This window comes from Entelurus aequoreus, linkage group LG23, assembly GCF_033978785.1.
Source record: "Entelurus aequoreus isolate RoL-2023_Sb linkage group LG23, RoL_Eaeq_v1.1, whole genome shotgun sequence".
In the NCBI taxonomy this organism is placed as follows: domain Eukaryota; kingdom Metazoa; phylum Chordata; class Actinopteri; order Syngnathiformes; family Syngnathidae; genus Entelurus; species Entelurus aequoreus.
This window is the reverse complement of record NC_084753.1, coordinates 21018560-21039277: the sequence shown is the minus strand read 5'-3', so window position 1 is coordinate 21039277 and position 20718 is coordinate 21018560. Positions and strand designations below refer to the sequence as shown.

At 42.8% G+C, this 20718-nt stretch overlaps 1 protein-coding gene across 1 annotated transcript in view; it reads right to left on the bottom strand.

The window, feature by feature from the left end:
• Window positions 1-11887, bottom strand: part of cnr1 (cannabinoid receptor 1) — a 55123-nt gene extending 43236 nt beyond the window's left edge. The window contains exons 1-2 of the mRNA XM_062033977.1: window positions 11742-11887; window positions 11558-11648 (exon numbers count right to left, since the gene is read on the bottom strand). The gene's annotated coding sequence lies outside the window, so the exon portion shown is untranslated. The remainder of the gene's footprint in view (window positions 1-11557; window positions 11649-11741) is intronic.
• Between the last annotated feature and the right edge of the window lie 8831 nt (window positions 11888-20718).

The window sequence follows — 20718 nt, the reverse complement described above, 5'->3', positions numbered from 1 at the left end:
TAATAAAACAATTTCGATTCTAATAAGACATCGGGACTCAGCTCTCATAAGAGGAATTATAACAGGTGTAAATACAGATCGTATGATTTTAAAAGTTTTGAGGAACAAAGTTACAATGTTTATGCGGAAGTTTAAGGCTGACTTTCATTTAAGAATTAATCAAAGCTGTAAAAGGGAACATTAGAACAGTTATGGAAAACCATGTACAAACTTACGGGAAGAGAGCAAACAAGAGACAACACTATAACATTAAATATCAATCAAATTTAATTGATATTAAATGGCGCTACTATTGCAGACAGTCAGGACATAAGTAATAATTTTAATGAACATTTCATCTAGTCTGTACAAACCCTGAATAAAAAGTCCCTCAAAATCAGTGCAAATAATTGTCATTTATTCAGGATGGACTAATTTTAGAATTAACAAATGAAACAAAGTTAAACAAAATCTTCGCTGCATTATCAGACTCACGATCTAGATATATATATACGGGTTGGACATTATCTTCCTAAAAACGTATAAGAATTGTATTATTGCTCGTATAACAACAATTGATAAATAAATCAATAACGGAAAACACTTTCCCTACCACGTCAAGAAAATGCTACTATAATTAAATCCATAAAGCAGGAAATAAACAAGACATCAACAAGTATAGACCAATTAGCCTTCTCCCCGTTATATCCAAAGGAATAGAAAATTTGAAGTTAAAAAGTGGCTTTGGAGCAATCAAAGCTGCTCACACGGTCACTAAGAGGGGCATTATGTTGACACATCAACTTAATGTGTAGTATATTTATCCATGAGAGCATTTTTGTTGTAAATTGTGAGGTATGGCTGTTAAAATCTTAGTTATTTTTACGAATGATGACAGATGTGAACAAGAGCATGTATTATCTTTGTGTGATGATGTAAATAAGGTGTGGTTGTATTGTATATTAAGAATATGTCCATGAAGGGGCATTTTATGACTTTTCTTAAAATTGATTACATGCTATAGTATGATTATTTGTTGATTATTAATTATTATGAATGTATATATTTATTATGATTAATTAGTGTCATAATTTTATTGCTTGATTTTTGGATCCCTTTAATTTAGGTAGCCAGGGACTGCAGATGGAAAGTAGCTATTTAGATATAATCTGGTACAGAACATATCTGTTTCTGAACTTAAAGGCCTACTGAAACCCACTACTACCGACCACGCAGTCTGATAGTTTATATATCAATGATGAAATCTTAACATTGAAACACATGCCAATACGGCCGGGTTAACTTATAAAGTGCAATTTTAAAATTCCCGCCACACTTCCGGTTGAAAATCTCCTTTGGATATGATTTATGCGCGTGACGTCATAAAATGCACGGAAGTGTTTGGGCCCTATTGGACACAATACACAAAGCTCTGTTTTCTTTGACAAAATTCCACAGTATTCTGGACATCTGTGTTGGTGAATCTTTTGCAATTTGTTTAATGAACAATGGAGGCTGCAAAGAAGAACGTTGTAGGTGGGATCGATCGGTGTCTTAGCGGCTAAGTACAATACTTACAGCAACACAACAATGACTACTTACCCTGATAGAAGACGCCTAGCTGATGCTTGCCGCCAAACCCACGGATGAAGTCCTTTGTCGCGCCATTGATCGCTGGAACGCAGGTGAGCACGGCTGTTGATGGGAAGATGAGGGCTGGCTGGCGTAGGTGGAGCGCTAATGTTTTATCATAGTTCTGTGAGTTCCGGCTGCTAAGTTGCTAAATTAGCCTTAGCGTCGTTAGCAACAGCATTGTTAAGCCTTACCAGGCTGAGAATTTTTAACCGTTTAGTTACATGTACATGGTTTAATAGTATTTTTGCTCTTCTGTCTATCCTTCCAGTCAGGGGTTTATTTATTTTGTTTCTATCTTCATTTGAGAACGATGCTAGCACGTTAGCTCAGTAGCTAAGTGTGTCACCGATGTATTGTCTTGGAGATAAAAGTCACTTTAAATGTCCATTTCGCGTGCTCGACTCTCATTTTCAAGAGGATATAGTATCCGAGGTGGTTTAAAATACAAATCTGTGATCTACAATAGAAAAAGGAGAGTGTGGAATCCAATGAGCCAGCTTGTACCTAAGTTACGGTCAGAGAGAAAAAAGATACGTCCATCACTGCCTCTCAAGTCCTTCACTGTAACGTTCCTCATCTACGAATCTTTCATCCTCGCTCAAATTAATGGGGTAATCGTCACTTTCTCGGTCCGAATCTCTCTCGCTCCATTGTAAACAATGGGGAATTGTGAGGAATACTAGCTCCTGTGACGTCACGATACTTCCGGTACAGGCAAGGCTTTTTTTTTATCAGCGAGCAAAAGTTGCGAACTTTATCGTCAATTTTCTCTACTAAATCCTTTCAGCAAAAATATGGCAATATCGCGAAATGATCAAGTATGACACATAGAATGGATCTGCTATTCCCGTTTAAATTAAAAAAAAACATTTCAGTAGGCCTTTAATGTTTCTGTGCATTGTCCCATCATAGATAGACTAAATTAAATACAACTATTTAGTGAATTATTGTGGCCACAATAATTCACTAGGTGTTGTAAAATACCAAATTACTATTGCAAAAGCGAACATTGACCTCAAACATGACCTGTCCTCCGCCTCTGTTCTTGCTGCACTTGACTATCAGCTGCCTTTTCTTTTTCTTGGATGTTTCTGAAACTACTACTACTACCACTACTACTACTACTATTACTATTACTACGACTAACACTGTCCCTGTTTCAGGGACAGAAGGGGGAGGTGAGGTTGGATTGGGTCAAGTTTGAGCGTGTTGAGGTTTTATTTAATCGATATGATCAATAATCAAGGATCAAGGATAATGGTACGTAATGATTTAGATTGACAATTGCAGTGGTTGGCGGAAGCAACCCCAACATCAAAGGAGGATGCCAATTCAGTAATTAAATGTTTTGTGAATTATCTAATATCCCGACATGGTTTCCCCAAAAAGAGTAGGTCAAACAACGGCACCCATCTTAAGGAAGCAGGCTATTATCCTCAGTCCCAGGACCAGCAGATTCCTTGAAAGGCGGAAAGACCATGAGACCAAAATGGTATGTTTGCAAAATGTAGAAATTGTGTGCCAGTTCCTCTGTGCAGATTTGAGGATGAAAGCAGCCACCCCAGATTCCCTTGCACTCGCTAAGAGGGGCACGGTCAAAGCCAATCCAGGACCAACACCCGATACCTGACTGGAAGGAATCGAGAGGAGAGACAACACCTTGCCAGCGATGACGAGAACGACTAAGGTTGCCAGCCAATATGTGTCCGTCGGGACTCCAGCAGCTGTGGAAGGAGGTGTCGGGAGTGCCGAAGCAGCGAGGAGGCCTTGAAGCAAGCTGAGGGCCTGGACCAAAGCCCAAACGCCCCATACTCTGCCCCAGCCTTCACCAAAGCCCCAATTCTACCTCAATTTTCCCCAAAGCGGCCAGCGCGCACATGCCATTAAACAGTCTGCCCAATGGACTGAACCACACCCCAAGAAGAGACAGAGACAGACTGTTTGAGTGGATCTCTTCCTTCACCAAGGCAGCCAAAAGCCCAACGAGGTGTCGGCAGGCCACCAGCCTGAGGCACCACCTAGCCATCTACACGAGCACTAATCGAACATGGACTCATACGAAATTCAGTTGTGTGTTCAAAATCAATTGGTAATTAACAATATTGGTAACTACATTCATTGCAAATGCCGGAAAAAAATAGTTTTGCAAATGTCTTAAAGTCATAAGTCTATATACATTCATCTAATTATGTTCATGATCAAAGTATTTGTTATTCCTTTACTAATTCAAAGGGTAGGCCACTAATTGTGTTCTGTGAGATGGTTTTACTGCAGGCTGGTAACAGCGATCGCTCTGAAGGAGGGTCATAGACGAAATTTTTGCCTCGTATAAAAACATTGAGGTTTTTGCCTCTATCTGTGGTAGAGATTTAAGTTAGTGGTCTACGTCAGAAATTGTTTTGGTCCAGGGTCTTAGGACCCTGGAAGGAGGGTATGTAGTAGAATTTCTGACCTTTGACCTATATTTCATGTCTGTCAAGAATGTATGCTCATTTGATTTCTCTTCTATTCTGTGTCCCCGGGTGTGGGACAGAAGTGAATATTAAGTCGTGCCAACCTGTCTACAGAATGTTTTGGTTGTTTGGGTATGATTGGGGAGTCCAAGGATGTTGCAAAAACAATCATGACGCACGAGATAAAAACAGTGACGCACAAGAGACATATAAAAAATGGCAGAAGACCGGGACTTGAAAGTGATTTTAGCTTGTGTGTGTCTTGTGTGCTCCGGAGTACATTGTGTCTGCTTGCACGGACAACTCAATTCAACCTGCACTTCTGATAATGGTTAAATAAATTTGTTGTACTAAACTACTTTTGTTGCCTGCTTAAGCTTCGGACAATCCACTACACAATACTGTGATAAAAGTCCACATTTTATGACAACTGTCACCATTTTGCATTAAAAAGTAATAATTTTCTATAAAGTAATAATTTTACGAGAAAATATTGCAATATTACAGAAACAGAAGGAATATCAGAAATTGTTCCCAATTTTATAAGAAAAAAGTTGTTTGTAATTGGTTTTTAATCTTTATTATTTACTTCAAGTTGTTACAGTATGTCTCTATATAGATATCTATTTTAATTTTTTTAATAAATTTTGGCCAAAGGGGGCACATTTCAATTACTTACACACACTTGTTATTACATATGTTGACCAGAGGGGGAGCACTTTTTAAAAGCAACACACAGTCAATTTGAAAAATCCCTCCTTTTTGTGACCACCCTCATTTTGATAGATTTCACCACCAGGGTTGCAAATGAGACATTCTCTATTAGATGCAATGGTTTTCTGTATTGGGACCATGATTTATGTCCTAACTTGTTCACCCGATCCTCATATGGAAGGTACTTTTCATTGTTGATGTCTCAAGAAGGGTAGAAATACAAGAACACACACACACACACACACACACACACACACACACACACACACACACACACACACACACACACACACACACACACACACACACACACACACACACACACACACACACACACACACACACACACACCTGCAGAAGCCCTTCGTCTTTTCGGTGCAGGGTTCACTACGTGGAGTGAAATCATTAACAAATTATTTGGCACTTGTAAAATTGTATTTGTAGTAATTGAATTTTAGTAGCTATTTACTTATCTTTAGTCATTGACTTTATTAACATCATCATCTTAAATATTTATATTTTGTCTTTTCTAGTGATCAAAGTGATCATAAAAAAATCTTGTTTAAATATTCTGCAACATCCTCAGAATGCTTAATTTAAGAATTTCGAGTTGACTAATGCTTGTTTTCAAAATAAAATACTTTCTATCGTTAACGTCTTGCTAGTTTCTCGATATACAAATCTTGATTTAGGATGTCTATCAGTGAACCTAAGGAGCTACATGGACAGATAAATTAACACATTTTTAGTATTTCTACCCAAAATGTTGTCAGCTCTTTTTGGCAGCAAACTACTCTGAGCCAATGTAGGAAATTATTCATCTGAATTCCTTCAGGAACAATATTGCAGTCTAAACAGCACATTTGTTCAAATAACTATAGCTGTATATCACTTGCACATATAAAGGTTTAGAAAGTATCCACTAACAAATCCAGCAACATGACCTTAACTTAATGAATTATTGTGGCCACTATGTGTCGCCGCACCACTTCAACCTAAAAACAGCGTAAATCCGTTCCAGACGAGGAATGGCCACCGAATCCAGTACTTTTACATGTAATATGAAATAACAATAATAATAAAGCACTTTCTGGCTAAATGTATTTGTTGTTTCAATGTTGTGTTGTACACTTTAATGTAACATTCAAAATATGTTTAGGCCAGTTTTTTTGTGGCTATCAAAAATAAATACTGAAATATCTTCTCATCACCTTGACTTACAATTTCAACGCAAGTTATGTTAGTAAATTATATAATAATCAAAAACAGTTGCCCGGGGGCCATATATAGTCCGCCACATCTTTTAGTGCGGCCCACCACATCATTTAAAACGGCCCGCCATATCCTTTAAAGTGGCCCGCCACGTCATTTGAATCAGCCCACCCTATCAATCACTGCGGCCCGCCCTATCAGTCACTGCGGCCCGCCCTATCAATCTATGCGGCCCGCCAGGTCATTTAAAGTGCTAAATTTGCCCGCTTCATCATTTTAAGTGTTAAAGTGGCCCGCCATGTCATTTGAAGATTCCCGCCACATCATTTAAAGTGTTAAAGTGGCCCAGCACGTCATTTGAAGTGGCCCGCCACGTCACTTAATGCGGCCAGCTACATCATTTAAAGTGTTAAAGTGGCCCGCCACATCGTTTAAAGGTACCCGCCACGTCATTGAAAGTGTTAAAGTGGCCCGCCACATTGTTTCAAGTTGCCCGCCACATCATTGCAAATGTTAAAGTGGCCCGGCACGTCATTTGAACTGGCCCGCCACATCATTTGAAGTGACCCGCCACATCATTAGAAGTGGCCCGCCACGTCATTTGAACTGGCCCGCCACATCATTTGAAGTCTTTAAAGTGGCCCGGCACGTCATTTGAAGTGGTCCGGCACATAATTTCAAGTGGCCCCGCCACATCATTTAAAGTGGCCCCGCCACGTCATTTAAAGTGTTAAATTGGCGTGCTACATCATTTAAAGTGTTAAAGTGGCCCGCCACATCATTTGAAGTGGCCCGGCACGTCATTTGAAGTGGCCCGGCACGTCATTTGAAGTGACCCGCCACGTCATTTGAAGTGACCCGCCACGTCATTTGAAGTGGTCCGCCACATCATTTGAAGTGTTTAAAGTGGCCCGGCACGTCATTTGAAGTGGTCCGGCACGTCATTTCAAGTGGCCCCGCCACGTCATTTAAAGTAGCCCGGCACGTCATTTGAAGTGACCCGCCACCCGCCACGTCATTTGACGCGACCCGCCACATCTGGCCTGCAAAAGGCTGGAAATAAAGCACTTTCTGCCTGAATATATTCTATATATTCTTTTAGAGCAGGGAAACCTGCCAAAGAGGCTTGTAGGGATGATATTTTTCCTTACCTAACATATATTCCGCTCTACCCCGGTACTGAGCACTGTATAACGGATAAACCACAGAAACCTTGACTATATTCTTTCAATATATATAGTATTATGTGCCTGTGTTCTATACTTTAATAATTGATTAAAAAGATAGCCAAGCTTTTTTTTTATTGGTACCAAAAATGAATACTCAAATATCTACTTGTCATCTTGACTTACTATTCGAAGCTAGTTATCCATCAATATGTTAATAAAAAACATAATAATCTAAAACAGTTGCCTGGGTGCCAGACATGGAGCAAAAGGCTGGAAATAATAAAGCACTTTCTGGTGAAATGTATTTGTTGTTTCAGTTTTGACGAACAAATGTACTGCATTCCTTCCTTCAATATTTGATGAAAAATTTTTGTGCTTATCAAAAAATAATACTCAAATATGTCCTTGTCGCCTTGATTTACAATTTAAAAGCAAGTTTTCCTTCAATCTGAAAATATAATAATGAAAAAGAGTAGTGTAATGAGACTATCATGTCTTTATATTCGATACAGGGAAACCTCGATTTACAAACCCCTCTATTTGCAAACTTTCCAAATATATACCTGAAATAAAAGGAGCTGGAGCTGCTTTAGTAGCTGCTGTATTACAAAGGCCATTCCTCATGTGGCAAAAACATTCTTTTTTACAGTTCAGAATGTCAACAAGGGGACTTTGGGGTGTTTTGTTTTCCCGGAATGCAAAGGAAAGTTGGAGCGGGCAAGGCGTGAAGGTAAGGACATATTTTATTATTACTATAAAAAAGGAACAAAAGGCGCACACAAGGCGGACGTACAAAAACTTGGCTAATGAAACAAGAACTTGCACAAAGGCAGAAACTATGAACATGAAGCAAAACTCGTTAACTGTGACATGAAAAAACAAAACTTACGTGGCATGGCAAGAAGCATAACTATGAACAGGCATGAGTATCAGAAGTAGCATGGCATGAAGTGAGCAGAGGTAATGTCGCCAGACTGACTTCCTGGCAACTATCGGTTTAAATAATAGTGACATACATGATTAGTGAAAACAGGTGCGTGACTCAAAATGTGAAACAGGTGAAACTAATGGTTGCTATGGTGATACAACAAGAGAGTGAAAAAGCAGTCCTGAACTAAGTGTCCAAAAACCAAACAGAACATGACTCACTGACAGTGAGTTAGAAGTCATACTAGCTTCAAGAAGAATTCCTGGTTAACTTTATAAACATAGCATTTAGCTCTAAATACAATCCTAGTTAGCTTACAGCAAAATATCTTCTCACTAAACGGGAATAATCACATTTTGAGATACTCTTTGTCCTCAATTAACGATCAGACCAAAGCCAAAATTATTCAATTGTATCAGCGTTCCAACTGTTGCATATAATTCAAATAAATTATCTGTTATCATTAGCATGTAGCCTCATGTTAGCATTGTGACTATAGGTTTTAGCTTGAAGCACAGTGCTGGTTAGCATTATGTTATCAATTTGTCTTTTAAAACTGGAAGATATTGAACAAATGTCAAGGTATATCCTCAGTTAATATTCAGTTCGAAGCTTAAAGTACTAAAGTCACCATTAGCATTCAGACTGTAGCATGGAAATTATGTTATCATAGCATGTAGCTCCCGATTAACATATATACTATGGAATTTAGCTCAAAGCACAATCCCAGTTAACATTCTGACATTAGCATTTAGTCTTTTAAAACTGGTAAAATTGAGTTAAACAAATATCAGGGTATTTTCTCAATTAAAATTCTGTTCATAGCTCAAACTAAGAAAGTTTCTGTTAGCATTTAGATTGCAGCTTGTAGATCAAAACATATATTTTTTACCATTAGCATTTGGCTTCTTGTTAACATTGGGACTATAGCATTTACTCGAGCCAAAGGTGCGAACGATGTACGAACGCTTCATTCATTCATTTTGTGTCCCTCTGGCAACCGTTTTGTGCTTGCTTGTATTGACGAGATTGAGGGAGCCGGCTTCGTACGTTTTTGATTGTGATGAGAACAGACTTTCCTGAAAAAATATGCCAAAGCGGACTTATTTCACAGTGGAGAAGGCTACCTCTCGTTTAGCAGCGCCTCTTTCAAGTGCACACACACACATACGGTACACATACACACCTGCCCCTTCTCCTTTCTCTCTTCTCGTCAGCTGCTCATTTGCCGATGACAATGTAAAAGAGGATATTTATTTTTAAAATCTTTATTATTGTAACAATACGGTTGTTCAAGTGAAGGATTTTTGTGATTTCCGATCATTTGTGAGGGCAACACAGGTACTTGTCAGTTCAGCCTGTCGTTGTTTTAGATTGTTAATAAATAGATAGTTAAATTATCACCTCTTTGTTATGTTCGTTTAATATACAGTACAGTATAGCACTCTATATTGTGTTCAAAGTGTCCAAATTTTCACTAAAGTATGGTATTTTTGTTGGGCTGGAATTAGAGATGTCCGATAATGGCTTTTTTGCCGATATTCCGATATTGTCAAACTCTTAATTACCGATTCGGGTTATCAACCGATACCGATATATACAGTCGTGGAATCAACACATTATTATGCCTAATTTTGTTGTGATGCTCTGCTGGATGCATTAAACAATGTAACAAGTTTTTCCAAAATAAATCAACTGAAGTTATGGAAAAAAAATGCCAACATGGCACTGCCATATTTATTATTGAAGTCACAAAGTGCATTTTTTTTTTTAAACATGCCTCAAAACAGCAGCTTGGAATTTGGGACATGCTCTCCCTGAGAGAGCATAAGGAGGTTGAGGTGGGCGGGGTTAGGGGGGCAGGGTTTAGTTGTGTGTGGGGGTGGGGGGGTAGTTGGTAGCGGTGGGTTGTATATTGTAGCGTCCCGGAAGAGTTAGTGCTGCAAGGGGTTCTGGGTATTTGTTCTGTTGTGTTTATGTTGTGTTACGGTGCGGATGTGCTCCCGAAATGTGTTTGTCATTCTTGTTTGGTGTGGGTTCACAGTGTGGCGCATATTTGTAACAGTGTTAAAGTTGTTTATACGGACACCCTCAGTGTGACCTGTATGGCTGTTGACCAAGTATGCCTTGCATTCACTTGTGTGTGTGTAAAGCCGTAGGTAATATGTGATTGGACCGGCACGCAAAGGCAGTGCCTTTAAGGTTCATTGGCGCTCTGTGCTTCTCCCTACGTCCATGTACCACTACATACAGCGCCGTTTTAAAAAGTCATAAATTTTACTTTTTGAAACCGATACCGATAATTTCCGCTATTACATTTTAAAGCATTTATCGGCCGATAATATCGGCAGCCCGATATTATCGGACATCTCTGGTAACAATACGTTTGTTCAAGTGAAGGATTTTTGTGATTTCTGATCGTCTGTGAGGGCAACACAGGTACTTGTCAGTTCAGCCTGTCGTTGTTTTAGATTGTTAATAAATAGATAGTTCAATTATCACCTCCTTGTTATGTTCGTTTGATATACTTTATATTGTGTTCAAAGTGTCCAAATTTTCACTAAAATATGGTATTTTTATTGGGCTGGAATCCATTATTGATATTTAAATTGTTTCTTACGGATACATTTGCTTTACGATAGGAACTTTTCGATGTACGGACCCTCTGAGGGCAGTCATAATTGCCGTTTAGTTACTAAACCATTAGCCAAGTAGAATTTCAACACCTGGCAGGCGCGGCAATAAAGATGAACAATATTCCTGACCACTGTTGCTAGGCAGAATTCATGCCCATGACAACAAATGGCATGAGATTGTTGCAATGACAAACTGTGGGCTGAAGGCTAATTCCAACAAGACTACGGTACGACTCTAAGGCATCACTTGTACACATTATTTTTGCAACTGCTCTGTATTAAATGCAAAATCTCTACCTACAGGAAGGAAAACTATTGGAGCGGAACTGCATCCTCAATCAGTGTTGAAGTGTTCCATTCTAATAAATGATGTTGTCTCATTAGCAGCCCTAAATTGTCTTGTGTTTGGAAGGTGCTTCGGGCCTAAATGGCTCTAATAGATGCATTTTTTTTCATAAATGAAACAAGTTTCTGTCATTAAAGATTAAAGATTAAAGTACCAATGATTGTCACACACACTAGATGTGGTGAAATTTGTCCTCTGCATTTGTCCCATCCCCTTGGGGAGCAGTGGGCAGCAGCGGCGCCGCGCCCGGGAATCATTTTGGTGATTTAACCCCCAACTCCAACCCTTTGTTGCTGAGTGCCAAGCAGGGAGGTTATGGGTCCCATTTTTATAGTCTTTGATATGACTCGGCTGGGATTTGAACTCCAACCTACCGATCTCAGGGCGGACACTCTATGAGAGTCAATTAAAAAGTAATTTAAGTGGAATTGTGACAATTCCTTTGCAATCATCTGCCAATAACGTCCATCTGCGGCCGCACGTACCTGGCTGTCTGTGATGCGTCAGCATCCCATCCCTCCAATGAATTGGCACCGCAGCCTTAGATATGCCGTTGGCATGACAACCGACGAGGATCTAAATGACACAGCCAAGGTTGAGCACAAACAAAGCCAGAGAACATCACCATTTGTTCCACCGGGGAAAGACTCGTCAACAAGAGCGCCGTACCCCAAATAAAAAGAGGGCCCTGGTAACAAGATGTTCTGAGCCAATTATTCCTGGGACATTCAGCGAGGTGCGAGGAGACGTACGAATTCCACATCCTCACATGGCGACGACCAGATGACGAACCCGCCTGGAAGACAGGTGGGGAAGCAACGTGCGCGAAAGAGAAAAGGTGTGGAAACATAGTTAACATCTGCTCTTCCTCGTATAAAGGGCCGGCACCATGGCAACCGCATCCACTGTGTACCGACATCACCCTCCCTAATAGCGGGGCCTCCGAGTCCGACACGATCATGGGGATCTGATGCCAGCTGGAGTGGAACACTGAGGTTGAAGTCCATCCCCCCCGGGGCTTCACAGGCAGGAGACCCTCGGCAACACGAGCACCACTTACTGTGAATGGACATCGTCAGACTGTAAACATATGATGTGTGTCGAACATCACTTTTCAGTCCCTACGGATTTCGTCTGGCTTTTTTTCCTGGTTGTCGTGGCCTAAACTGGCTCAATTTTCAGAAAATTGCGACAAAATGTTTTGTGTTTTTCAACAACCTTGAATCAAATTTGTGGTTTTATGAATTTGTTATCAATGTTCCTTGATCTCAAAAAGCACAGGATTTCAACAAAAAATGGAAAACTAGTATATATATATATATATATATATATATATATATATATATATATATATATATATATATATATATATATATATACCGTAATTTCCGGACTATAAGCCGCACCTGACTATAAGCCGCACCAGCTAAATTTAGGGGAAAATACAGATTGCTCCATATATAAGCCGCACCCGACTATAAGCCGCAGGGTTTTGATGTGTAATTACCGTAGTATATAGGGGTTCCTGCTACCACGGAGGGGATTGTCGGGACAGAGATGACTGTTTGGGAACGCAAAGCGTCCCATTTATTAACAATAAATCTTTCAATCATTCAATCAAACTTTCACATCTTTGACATGGCGAACAGCATTCGTGCAGAGTACAAATAATACAACGGTGCAAAGTAATACAAAGTGCTCGCATGTACGTTATCAAAATAACCAGCCTACCGGTATATGAAAAGTCAGTCTTTAATCATTGTGTCATCGTCTTCCTCCTGCGTACTAAAACCACCGAAATCCTCTTCGTCTGTGTCGGAGAAGAACAGGCTGTAAATAAGCCGCACCCTTGTATAAGCCGCAGGGACCAGAACGAGGGGAAAAAGTAGCGGCTTATAGTCCGGAAATTACGGTATATATATATATATATATATATTGATGTTTTACTCGTTTTGTACTGGACAGACTTAAAAGCAGACACGAGATGGCAGTAAAAACACAAACCCTACACTCATGGTCAAATTACTGCAGTTTTAATTAATTTGAAGTAATATTAGTGCAACTTGTGGTGAACAAGCTAGTCCATCTAAAACCTACACTACCGTTCAAAAGTTTGGGGTCACATTGAAATGTCCTTATTTTTGAAGGAAAAGCACTGTACTTTTCAATGAAGATAACTTTAACCTAGTCTTAACTTTAAAGAAATACACTCTATACATTGCTAATGTGGTAAATGACTATTCTAGCTGCAAAAGTCTGGTTTTTGGTGCAATATCTACATAGGTGTATAGAGGCCCATTTCCAGCAACTATCACTCCAGTGTTCTAATGGTACAATGTGTTTGCTCATTGGCTCAGAAGGCTAATTAATGATTAGAAAACCCTTGTGCAATCATGTTCACACATCTGAAAACAGTTTAGCTCGTTACAGAAGCTACAAAACTGACCTTCCTTTGAGCAGATTGAGTTTCTGGAGCATCACATTTGTGGGGTCAATTAAACGCTCAAAATGGCCAGAAAAAGAGAACTTTCATCTGAAACTTGACAGTCTATTCTTGTTCTTAGAAATGAAGGCTATTCCACAAAATTGTTTGGGTGACCCCAAACTTTTGAACGGTAGTGTATGTGTCGAAGTCAAGGCCCGCGGGCCGGATCTACCAACTTTACCTTTTAATTTTGTTCCAGGTGCAAAAAGCCGAAACATTTACTTACAATTTTACATGTATGTATATTTATTTATCCAGGGTAAACCAATTAGGAACAGATTCTCCTTTGAAGTGCTGACCACTCACAGTAGCAACATTTACAGCAGACCTGGGCATTCTGCGGCCCGCGGGCCGCATCCGGCCCTTTGTGCGTCCCTGTCCGGCCCGCGTGAGCCAATCAAAAATTACAAAATAAATTTTAAAAAGTATCTATGTCGAGTGTGCAATACAACGATGCTGCTTTTGTTTTGAAAAGCGTTATTTGTATTACTACCGTGTGGACTTATGCGCATGCGTGATTGTGAGTGAATGTGAACAGCTGCAATCACAAATTACAAAATAAAGTTGAAAAAACATCTATGTCGTGCGCGCAATACAACTGTGCTGCTTTTATTTTGAAAAGTGTTACTTATGGGCGTATGTCCGTGTGTAACCTGTGAGTGAAGGTGCACAGCGACAAGTGATGCACGGTTTACACCCGAGACGCTAAAAAGAGAAAAGTTGATGATGAATGGCGTGTTTTCAACAAGACATGGACTGCCAAGCAATGTTCCCTCTAAGGTGTGCGCCTGCGCAATTGCGCACTGCTCAAGCGTCCTCTCCATCCATCCATTTTCTACCGCTTATTCCCTTTGGGGTCGCGGGGGGCGCTGGAGCCTATCTCAGCTCTGCGCACAGCAAATATATGCCGCGCACCAAATCAAATCCCATCTGAATTCTAAACAAAATAAACACATTTATTCTGTGTAATTTTGCAATGCAACTTTGAGTGACAATAAGCGGCCCTAACGGTGTTCGTCAACACCCATCAATTGAACACCGTTCAATTATTGTAACGTCTATCGAGATGCTTCGAGGACAGGAATTATATCGATCACTTTATTGAGCAAAACTGTTTATATTCGGCCATAACCACACCAAAAACATGAGTAAAACACTTCTATCTCGAAAAACTAGTCATTTTCTGCCGTACAAACCAGGCCAAAACCAACTTGTCATCTGTCACCAACACGCATACCACTAAACCACTGGTGCGTTTATGGCCACACAAAAAGTCGGACAACTCAAACACCACACAAAGTTACACTATGACTCCTCAGTCATACGTGTGCTTATTTTACTGTCATTTATTATTAATGTTAATTTATTTATATTAATCATGGAATGCTGTTACTAGAGAAAGTTACAGGAATGCACACTTCGTCCTATGCTTACATTTCATTGTGCAACATGAGGATGTTTAAGGGGAACTAAATGTGATCTCTGAAAGGGGTACAAATGATTTCCAAAGCAGTGCTTTTGGTATAAAGTTAAGTTAGGTTAAATGAAAGTATTATTATTAATTATTATTATTATTATTATTTATCTTACGGTATATATCAAAAATCGTTGAACATCGTTGGAAAGGTTTATGCACGCATAATCCTAAACAGACTACAGATACTTGCAGATCGTATCTATCCTGAATCCCAATGTGGTTTCAGGGCTGGAAGATCGACAACCGACATGATATTTTCAGTCAGGCAGATTCAAGAGAAGAGTAGAGAACAAGGTCAACCTCTTTACATGATGTTCATAGATCTAACTAAGGCTTTCGATCTTGTCAGCAGGAAGGGCCTGTTCAAGTTACTACAAAAGATTGGATGTCCTCCAAAACTACTCAGCATGTTGATCTCTTTCCATTCCAACATGAAGGGAACAGTCTTGTATGATGGATCCTGTTCGGACTCCTTCTCTATCAACAGTGGTGTTAAGCAGGGCTGCGTCTTAGCACCAACTCTTTTTGGAATATTCTTCTCTATACTCCTGTCCTACGCTTTTGACACATCCATTGAGGGTGTCTATCTACACACACGGTCTGACGGTAAATTGTTCAATCTGGCAAGATTACGTGCGAAAACCAAAAGGAGGTCAGTGTTAATCCGAGAGATGCTTTTTGCAGACGATGCTGCTCTTGTTACCAACACCAAAGAAGCCTTACAACGTCTAAGTGACTGTTTTGCGAATGCTTGTGAACAGTTTGGACTTATAGATAGCCTGCAGAAAACCAATGTCAGTGTTCAAGGTGCTGCAAATCCTGCTATCAAGATGAATGGTGTCACTTTAGAAGTAGTAGATAATTTTATATACCTAGGCTCGACAATCAGCAATAAACTCTCGCTTGATGTTGAACTTGACAGGAGGCTTGGAAAGGCAAATACCATCATGGCTAAACTAGCAAAGCGAGTATGGGAAAACAACGCTCTTACTCAACATACAAAGATCCGAGTTTATCAGGCCTGCATTCTCAGCACTTTACTCTACGGAAGCGAGACCTGGACTACTTACATAAGACAAGAGCGTCGACTTAACGCTTTTCACATGCGGTGCATCAAACGTATCCTTGGTATTAGTTGGCAGGACCATATTCCACACAGTGTCATTCTTCAGCGGGCTAATATCCATAGCATGAACTCTCTTCTTAGCCAGCGCCGTCTTCGATGGCTGGGACATGTTCGGCGGATGGAGGACGGACGGCTTCCCAAGGACATTATGTATGGACAACTGGCTGCTGTGGTATGTGGGCTTGTATTACGCCTCAGGGAGTTGAACGCCCCTGCCTTACATAGTTCCGGGTCACCCTTGGGCAAGGTGTAGCACCCGAATGCCACCCCCATCAGGGTTACGATACCCCCCATGAACTACACTAAAAGAGGATGCGTTACCCGGCCCGGAGGAAGCCCGGGGCCCTCCTCCGGAGCTAGGCCCGGAGGTAGGGCTCGTCAGCGAGCGCCTGGTGGCCGGGCTTGCCACGGAGCCCGGCCGGGCACAGCCCGAAAAAGCTACGTGGACACACCATCTTCTCTGCCACGTGGGCCCACCACCCGCGGTCGGAACCAGTGGGGTCGGGTGCGCTGCCAAGTGGATGGCAGTGAAAGTGGAGGCTCCGGACGGACCAATTCGGGGCAGCAGAGGCTGACTTTCGGGACGTGGAACGTCTCTACGCTGGTGGGGAAGGAGCCTGAGCTGGTGCGAGAGGTGGAGCGCTACCGGTTGGATCTGGTGGGGCTTACCTCTACGCATAGCAAGGGCTCTGAAACCACACTCCTGGACAAGGGATGGACCTTGTTCACTTCTGGAGTTGCTCAGGGTGTGAGGGCACAGGCGGGTGTGGGGATACTCACGAGTCCCCGGCTGAGTGCCTGTACGTTGGAGTTCACCCCAGTGGACAAGAGGGTCACCTCCCTTCGCCTTAGGGTTGGAGGGGGGAAAACTCTGACTGTTGTTTGTGCATACGCACCAAACAGGAGTTCAGAGTATTCAGCCTTCTTGGATACCTTGCATGGGGTCCTGTATGGGACGCCGGCAGGGGATTCCATAGTCTTGCTGGGGGACTTCAACGCGCCCGTGGGCAATGACAGTGATACTTGGACTGGCGTGATTGGGAGGAACGGTCTCCCTGATCTGAACCTGAGTGGTGGATTGTTATTGGACTTCTGTGCTAGTCACGGACTTGCGATAACAAACACCATGTTCAAGCATAAGGATGCTCATAGGTGTACCTGGTACCAGAGCACCCTAGGCCAAAGATCAATGATCGATTTTGTAATCGTATCAGCTGATCTGAGGCCGTATGTTTTGGACACTCGGGGGAAGAGAGGGGCTGAACTGTCAACTGATCACCATCTGGTGGTGAGTTGGGTTAGATGGCGGGGGAAACCTCTGGACAGACCTGGCAAACCCAAGCGTGTAGTGCGGGTGAACTGGGAACGTTTGGAGGAGTCCTCTGTCCGGAAGGACTTCAACTCCCACCTCCGGCGGGACTTCTCTGCCATCCCTGTGGAGGTTGGGGACATTGAACAGGAATGGGCAATGTTCAAAGCCTCTATTGCTAAAGCTGCAGCTGCGAGCTGTGGCCAGAAGGTCTTAGGTGCCTCAAGGGGCGGTAACCCTCGAACACCCTGGTGGACAGTGGTGGTCAGGGAAGCCGTCCGACTGAAGAAGGAGTCCTACCGGGGTATGTTATCCCGGGGGACTCCGGAGGCAGTTGCAAGGTACCGACGGGCCCGAAGGGCAGCGGCCGTGGCTGTGGACGAGGCTAAGCAGAGGGTGTGGGAGCAGTTCGGGGAATCCATGGAGAAGGACTATCGGGCGGCACCAAAGCTGTTCTGGAAGACCATACGGCACCTCAGGAGGGGGAAGCAGGGAACCATCCAAGCTGTGTACGGCAAGGATGGGACTTTGCTGACTTCAAGTGAGGAAGTCGTAGGGCGTTGGAAAGAGCACTTTGAGGAACTCCTGAACCCAAATACATCAGACACACCCTCCCTGATAGGAGCAGGGCCTGAGGATGATGGGGGCTCGACGTCGATCTCTCGGAGTGAAGTCACTGAGGTAGTTAGACAACTCCACAGTGGCAAAGCTCCGGGGGTTGACGAGATCCGTCCAGAAATGCTGAAGGCTCTGGGTGTTGATGGGCTGTCTTGGTTGATACGCCTTTTTAACATTGCGTGGAAGTCTGGGACAGTGCCGAGGGAGTGGCAGACTGGGGTGGTGGTTCCCCTTTTCAAAAAGGGGGACCAGAGGGTGTGTGCTAATTACAGGGGTATCACACTACTCAGCCTCCCTGGGAAAGTTTACGCCAAGGTACTGGAAAGGAGGGTCCGGCCGATAGTCGAACCTCAGATTCAAGAGGAGCAATGTGGATTCCGTCCTGGTCGTGGAACAACTGACCAACTCTTTACGCTTGCGGGAATCCTGGAGAGGGCCTGGGAGTATGCCTATCCAGTCTACATGTGTTTTGTGGATTTGGAGAAGGCGTATGACCGCGTCCCTCGGGAGATCTTGTGGGAGGTGCTGAGGGAGTACGGAGTGAGGGGAACCCTGCTGAGGGCCATCCAATCTCTGTACAACCAAAGCGAGAGTTGTGTCCGGGTGCTTGGATGTAAGTCGGATCCGTTTCCAGTGGGGGTTGGTCTCCGCCAGGGCTGCGCTCTGTCACCTATCCTGTTTGTGATTTTCATGGACAGGATTTCTAGGCGGAGTCGTGGCCATGGCGGAGAGGGTATACGTCTCGGGGGGCTAAAGGTTGCGTCACTGCTGTTTGCAGATGATGTGGTCCTGATGGCACCTTCGGTTCGTGACCTTCAGCTCTCACTGGATCGGTTCGCAGCCGAGTGTTCAGCGGCTGGAATGAGGATCAGCATCTCCAAATCTGAGGCCATGGTTCTCAGCAGGAAACCGATGGTTTGTACAGTCCGGGTAGGGGACAGGACTCTGTCCCAGGTGGAGGAGTTTAAGTATCTCGGGGTCTTGTTCACGAGTGAGGGAAAGATGGAGAAGGAAATCAGCCGGAGAATCGGAGCAGCTGGGGCAGTATTGCAGTCTCTCTGCCGCACTGTTGTGACGAAACGGGAGCTGAGCCAGAAGGCAAAGCTCTCGGTCTACCGAGCTATCTACATTCCTACTCTCACCTATGGTCATGAAGTGTGGGTAATGACCGAAAGAATAAGATCGCGGATACAAGCGGCCGAAATGAGTTTCCTCAGAAGGGTGGCTGGCATCTCCCTTAGAGATAGGGTGAGAAGTGCAGTCACCCGGGAGAGACTCGGAGTAGAGCCGCTGCTCCTTCGCTTGGAAAGGAGCCAGCTTAGGTGGTTCGGGCATCTCGTGCGGATGCCTCACGAGCGTCTCCCTAGGGAGGTCCTCGTTGCACGTCCCACTAGGAGGAGGCCCCGCGGCAGGCCAAGGACCAGATGGGGGGATTACATCTCCTCTCTGGCCTGGGAACGCTTCGGGATTCCCCAGGAGGAAGTCGCAAATGTTGCTCTGGAGAGGGAAGTCTGGGGGTCTTTGCTGGAGCTGCTGTCCCCGCGACCCGATTCCGGATAAGCGGTTGAAGATGGATGGATGGATGGATGGAACTGGCTGCTGGTTCCAGACATGTTGGTCGTCCCTCCCTCCGGTTCAAGGACGCATGCAAGAGAGATCTAAAGGCGTGTAATATTCCCTTGGACAGCTGGGAGATACAGGCGGAGAACCGAAATGTCTGGCGTCAAGCGGTTAGACGGGGTATCGCAGAGGCTGATTTGAGGAGAGGCCAGCTCGCAGAGGAGAAGAGAGACAGGAGGTAAAGTTTAGATCCATGAACGAAAGAAGAAAGTGAATGAATGTTTATAACTGAATACCTTTACATATGCATAAACATTTGTCATCTTTTGTATTTTTATTTTATTTTTATGAATTACAGTAAGTAACGTTTATGACAACCTTTTTTCCAAAACACAATATAGAATGTGAGATATAACAGGATAATTTAGAGCGTCCGCCCAGAGATCAGTAGGTTGTGAGTTCAAACCCCGGCCGAGTCATACCAAAGACTAAAAAAAGTGTGTGTGACAATCATTGGTACTTTAACTTTATAATGCATACATTTATCATTTGTTTTCGAAACGCTTACAAAAAAGTGGGACCCCAAAAATTTACTGTGGGACCTCATTTTTACGACTTGATGAGGTCCCCGGGACCCCATTTTGAAAATTCCTAGCCCCAACACTGATAGGAGTATTGGTGCGTGCAAAACAGCAGCAGGCGGCTGTGGCCTGCGGGCCGGTTCTAATACTATTCAATTATCATCCTGGGGGCCATAGATCATTCATTCGCGGGCCTAATCAGAATAAAATACTAATTCTACCTTAAAAGTCCTGCTAATTTCGAGATATACAAACCTTAAATTAGGATGTCTTATCAGATACAATTATGCAGCTGGTTAATTTCACTAGTTTTTAGTATTTTGGCCTCAAATCTAGTCTTTATCTTATATTTTGACAGCTAATTTTTGCAATGGTTTGTCCACCTTGCTGCCCCGCCTTGACGGAGACCCAAACCAAAAGTTACCTTGACGTATGTGCTGAGCACACACACATTCTTGTCCACTCGCTCTCTCCGCACCTAGTACATCCT